Source organism: Heteronotia binoei, chromosome 1 (genome assembly GCF_032191835.1).
Source record: "Heteronotia binoei isolate CCM8104 ecotype False Entrance Well chromosome 1, APGP_CSIRO_Hbin_v1, whole genome shotgun sequence".
Lineage (NCBI taxonomy): Eukaryota > Metazoa > Chordata > Lepidosauria > Squamata > Gekkonidae > Heteronotia > Heteronotia binoei.
The window spans coordinates 10,514,270-10,520,447 of record NC_083223.1 but is presented as its reverse complement, the minus strand read 5'-3'; the positions used below and the strand labels follow the sequence as shown (position 1 = coordinate 10,520,447).

General features: G+C 47.9%; 1 non-coding gene across 1 annotated transcript; it reads left to right on the top strand.

Annotated features, from left to right (window-relative positions):
- Positions 1–1,536: 1,536 nt before the first annotated feature.
- TRNAT-CGU (transfer RNA threonine (anticodon CGU)) lies at positions 1,537–1,603 on the top strand. The gene has a single exon. It is a non-coding gene; the product is annotated as a tRNA-Thr (tRNA).
- The last annotated feature ends 4,575 nt before the right edge of the window (positions 1,604–6,178 follow it).

Sequence of the window (6,178 nt, the reverse complement as noted above, 5' to 3'; positions counted from 1 at the left end):
GACCAATGGTCAGATTCAGTAGAAAGCAGCTTCAAGTGTGCCCATGTCCAATTCTAAGACCAACAAAGTTTTCTTCAGAATGTGGTAGGGTCACGCCCACCTCCGCAACCCGAGGAGCGAGGGGAGATGTGGGTTTCTCAGTACCTCCGGGATTGGGGGTGGGGCCCAACCCAACCACATTCTGAAGAAAACTTTGTTGGTCTCAAAGGTACCACTTGACTCCTACTTTGTTTCACTACTTCAGACCAACATGGCTGCCCACCTAGATCTACAGTATGTCCAGTTCATAAATCCAGTCCATGTCTGAGGAGACAGAGAACTTGGCACAAGTCAAAGCACCTTGCGGATTTGTGGATACACCAGGTTTCCTGGAATAATATTCAGGGGACTTTTCCCATGATTAAAATAAGAATATTTGTATCCAGGGCTTTTTTTTGTAGCAGGGACTCCTTTGCATATTAGGCCACGCCCCCCCCTGACATAGCCAATCCTCCAAGAGCTTACAGGGCTCTTCTTCCAGGGCCTACTGCAAGCTCCAGGAGGATTGGCTACATCGGGGGAGTGTGGCCTAAAATGCAAAGGAGTTCCTGCTACAAAAAAAGCCTTGTTTGTATCTCTTTCTACACTTGTTTTGCTGCCAAGAGTATTCAAGTGCTGAAGTCAAACGGAAATGTAAATCACCGCTTTAATCTCCACATGAAAATTCAGTAGCTGCTCCCGGCTATTGGGTCATTGACGGTGGCTAAAAATCTGTTTTGTCGTATCTATTTACTCGTTTTGACATTTTTGACATCTCCGTATTGACGCACGGCCGCGGTTTGTAAAGGCACGCGCTCTGGGTTGCGAAGTTCATATTAGTCGTGCCACACACAAGGCAATTATCCCTCCCTGCAAATCAGAAGGCCGTGGCAAACCACCCCGTAAAAAGTCTGCCGTGACGACGTCGTGACGTGACGTCACCCCCACAGGTCGGTAACAACTCAGGGCTTGCACAGGGGACTACCTTTTCCTTTACAAATCATCGAGGCGCAGCTAGAAGAACGTGGTCTTTGTCCCCCCCTTTCAATCCACGCTCTAAACTGAGGGCGATTCTAATTGCCTCCATGATTTGGAGGGTCAGCGTGAACTGCGTAAATGCTAGCGACTCGAGAACTAATTAATTTGTAATAAAAGTGCAATCTTGTGCATTCCACCCTGAGGTAGAAGTTGTTATCACTTTGGTTAAAAAAGAAAAAGAAAAAAAGAATTCTTCTGCTATGTGATGGGAGGGCATGCTTTTATGCCAGAGTAATTAATCGGGAGTGGTGGGTGGGGGGAGACGGCTTTCTTTTTTGTGATCCTGAAAAAACCAGTTAAGAGCATTTCCCACTGTCTTTGAAGGTGCCTGTAATGGCCAGATGAAGGAATCAGTGTAGATTAGGGGAGAGTTGTTATCGCAGCAGTCCCGGGAGGAAAGGCAGACAGGATGACTAATGGTGTAAAAGGCAGCAAAGAAATTCAACGCAAATGACAACAGGGAACTGGAAGAAGTCAAACGGTGGCTCAGTGGTAGAGCATCTGCTTCGTAAGCAGAAGGTCCCAGGTTCAATTCCCGGCATCTCCAACTAAAAAGGGTCCAGGCAAGTAGGTGTGAAAAACCTCTGCTTGAGACCCTGGAGAGCCTCTTGCCAGTCTGAGTAGACAATACTGATATGGGGAGAGATGGTGGTTCAGTGGGAGAGCATCTGCTTGGTAAGCAGAAGGTCCCAGGTTCAGTCCCCGGCATCTCCAACTCAAAAGGGTCCAGGCAAGCAGGTGTGAAAAACCTCAGCTTGAGACTGTGGAGAGCCACTGCCAGTCTGAGTAGACAAGACTGACTTTGATGGACCGAGGGTCTGATTCAGTATAAGGCAGCTTCATATGTTCAAACAAGCTGGCCATGGAGCAGAACGGGCAAAACCATGCCAGCGGAAGGCCAGGGAAAGACTAGCCTGCCACGTGTCAAAGGAATGCAGAAAAGGAAAGGGAGGATATTTTTGACAACCACAAATGAGAAAGTGATTAAAATGTGGGATTCAGCACAAGAGGATGTCGGGATAGCCACAGGAATAAAACAAATTGAAAAGGTGATTGATAGGATCATGGAGAATAAGTCTATCAATGGCTACCACCCATGGTGGCTGAGGGGAATCTCCACATTCAGAGGCACTAATCCTCTGAAACCCAAAACCAGGAGGCAACATTAGGGGAAGGCCTTGGCCTCTGTGCCTACTGTTAGCTCTCCAGAGGAACTGGTTGAACACTGTGTGAGACAGGAAGCTGGACTAGATGGACCCTTCCTGGTCTTATCCAGCAGGGCTCTTCTGATGTTCTTATGAAGGCCTCGGCCTTATGCCCTATTGTTGGCCCTCCAGAGAAGCTGGTTGGTCACTATGTGAGACAGGATGTTGGACTAGATGGACCGCTCCTCTGATGCAGCAAGGCTCTTCTGATATTATTATAAACCTCTGAATTCCAGAGCTAGGAGGTGACATCAGGGGAAGGCCTCAGCCTCTCTGCCCTGTTGTTGGCTCTCCAGAGGAACTGGTTGGCCACTGTGTGAGACAGGAAGTTGGGCTGATCCAGTGGGAATCTTCTGATGTTCCTGTCAGAGGAAGGCCTTGGTCTCTATGCCTTGCTGTTGGCCCTTTACAGGAACTGATTGGCCACTGTGTCTTTAAAATGGCCTCCACATCTCTTCAGTGACGTGTTGAGGGAACTTATTTCTGAAGGATCTTGCATCGCGATTTTGTCTGAAACAAGACATGGTTCGGGCGCAGGATTGAAATCTGTTACGGTGGCCATGTTTCTAAAGCTGTAGTAGCCTCTTTATTATTCTTCAGTATTTCTTCCCTGGATCTAGCACAAGAACATGGAGAGGGGAGGCCATTGGAAGGTCAGGCCGTTGGCGCACAAATTGCCCATGAAAGAGGATCCTTCAGAGGCAGCTGTTGGATTCTTTGTAGTTGGGACTTGCTGTTGTCAACCTCAGGTTTTCGCCAGCTGCTCCCCTCAAGTTTATTTACCAAAGCTGGATTGTGTGTAACAAGATACTGTACTCAGATCCGTGGGCACATTAGCACTTCAGCTTTGTCCTCTGATGCCACCGTTGCTGTCTTGTTGAGAGAGCGGATAGGCAAATGCAATCGGGATGGTTGCGCACATGGCAGCAACTGTATTCCACCCACACATCCCAGGATGAGAATGTGCAGTTTCTCAGTTCTTGAGGGAGATTGAGAAAGAAATAAATCAAGCCTGTGTGAAGAAGAGTTGCTTTTCTCTACCCAAAGGAGTCTGAAAGTGGCTTACAATCGCTGTTCCTTCCTCTCCTCACAACAGGCCCCTTGTGAGGCAGTTGGGGCTGAGAGAGTTTGGAGAGCACTGGGACTGGCCCAGGGTCACCCAGCAGGCTTCAAAAGAACATAAGAGAAGCCATGTTGGATCAGGCCAATGGCCCATCCAGTCCAACACTCTATGTCACACAGTGGCCAAAATCCAGGTCCCATAGACTAAGAATATAAGAGAAGCCATGCTGGATCAGGCCAAATGGCCCATCCAGTCCAATACTCTGTGTCACATAAGAACATACAAGAAGCCATGTTGGATCAGGCCAATGGTCCATCCAGTCCAACACTCTGTGTCACATAAGAACATAAGAGAAGCCATGCTGGATCAGGCCAATGGCCCGTCCAGTCCAACACTCTATGTCACATAAGAACATAAGAGAAGCCATGTTGGATCAGGCCAATGGTCCATCCAGTCCAACACTCTTTGTCACACAGTGGCCAAAATCCAGGTCCCATAGACTAAGAATATAAGAGAAGCCATGCTGGATCAGGCCAAATGGCCCATCCAGTCCAACACTTTGTGTCACACAGTGGGCAAAAAACCCAGGTGCCCTCAGAAGGTCCATCAGTGGGGCCAGAACTCCGGAAGCCTTCCCACTGTTGCCCTCCCAAGCACCAAAAATACAGAACATCTCTGCCCCAGACAGAGAGTCTTCTGAAATGGGAGCACATACATCCGGGGCTACGCGAACTGCACTGGTTGCCAGTTACTTACTTACCGGGTTCGTTACAAAGTGCTGGTTATTACCTTTAAAGCCCTATATGGCCGAGGACCTGCCTACCTGAGGGACCGTCTCTCCCCATACGAACCCCAGAGAGCACTGAGGTCAGCAGGGAAGAACCAGCTGACTATCCCTGGACCAAAGGAGGCCAAACTTCAAAATACCCGTACACGGGCCTTCTCCATCGCAGCTCCACACCTATGGAACCAGCTCCCGGAAGAAGTACGAGCCCTGCGGTGCCTTGACCAGTTCCGCAGGGCCTGCAAGACCACCCTTTTCAGGATGGCCTTTGCTGGCTGAGAGACTGTTGTTGGGTGACTTTCGCTACTATCATTTTATAAATGGAATTAGCACCTGGAAATCTGTATTGTATTGGGTTAATTGGAATGTTTTAAAGCTAATGTGATTTTAAACTTTGTATAACTATATGAGCCCGCTGCGGCGGGGAGGGCGGGATATAAATAAAATTTTATTATTATTTATTAGAGTTCCAACAATATACTGTGGCTAATAGCCACTGATGGATCTTTGCTCCATATTTTTATCTAAACCCTTCTTGAAGGTGGCTATACTTGTAGCCGCCACCACCTCCTGTGGCAGTAAATTCCATGTGTTAATCACCCTTTGGATGAAGAAGGACTTCCCTTTATGCGTTCTAACCGGACTGCTCAGCAATTTCATCGAATGCCCACGAGCTCTTGTATTGTGAGAAAGGGAGTAAAGGACTTCTTCCTCTACCTTCTCTATCCCGTGCATAATCTTGTAAACCTCTATCATGTCACCCCACAGTCGACGTTTCTCCAAGCGAAGGAGCCCCAAGCGTTTTAAACTTTCTTCATAGGGAAAGTGTTCCAACCCTTGAATCATTCCAGTTGCCCTTTTCTGCACGTTTTCCAATGCTATAATATCATTTTCGAGGTGCGGTGAACAGAACGCTACACAGTACTCAACTGGAGAAGAAGTGGGGAATCAAACCCAACTCTCCAGGGAGATAATGCAGGATGGGTAGCCTTGTTAGTAGGTGTGTAGTGGTACAGAAGAGCAGTAGAATACTCATGAAAGCTCATATCCTGCCACAATTTTTTTTTTCATTCTCTAAGGTGCTCTTTTCTACTGCTAAAAAGGTACAGGTAGTCCCCTGTGCAAGCACCAGTCGTTTCCGACTCTGGGGTGATGTTGCTTTCACAGCGTTTTCACGGCAGACTTTTTACGGGGTGGTTTGCCATTGCCTTCCCCAGTCATCTACGCTTTCCTCCCAGCAAGCTGGGTACTCATTTGACCGACCTTGGAAGGATTGTAGGCTGAGTCAACCTGGAGCTGGCTACCTAAACCAGCTTCTGCTGGGTCATGAGCAGGTCATGAGCAGAGGGCTCCGGCTGCAGTACTGCAGCTTTACCACTCTGCGCCACGGGGCTCTAGTTCATATGAACATACGAAGCTGCCTTATACTGAATCAGATCCTTGGTCTATTAAAGTCAGTATTGTCTTCTCAGACTGGCAGCGGCTCTCCAGGATCTCAAGCTGAGGTTTTTCACACCTATTTGCCTGGACCCTTTTTTGGAGATGCCGGGGATTGAACCTGGGACCTTCTGCTTCCCAAGCAGATGCTCTACCACTGAGCTACTGTCCGTTCAGCTACTGCTCACCGCTACAGAGAGACTAACAAGGCTATCCATCTAGATCTGTCTCCCTGGAGAACTGCATTTGATTCCGTACTCCTCCACGTGAGACCTGCTAAGTGTTCTTGGGCCAGCCCCGGTTTTCTGCAAAACATTTTCATTTTCTACCAATTCTCCAGTCTCGGGTCCGCTCTCTTAAACACTCCTCCACTCTGGCTCTAGATTAGGGGTGTTGAACTCCTTTGTTATGAGAGCCGGATCTGACATAAATGAGACCTCGTTGGGCCGGGCCATGTCAGGTTGGGCCGAGCCATGTCGGGCTCGGCCATGTGCGTACCTATTTAAGATTAGGTAGCAGAGATGCAAATTTTATAAAGAACACAGACAAACAAATATATATTTGTAAAAAACTTAAAACATGCTTAAAACGTTAGCACTCATTGATCTTAAAGATGCTTTCTTTGTATTTCTC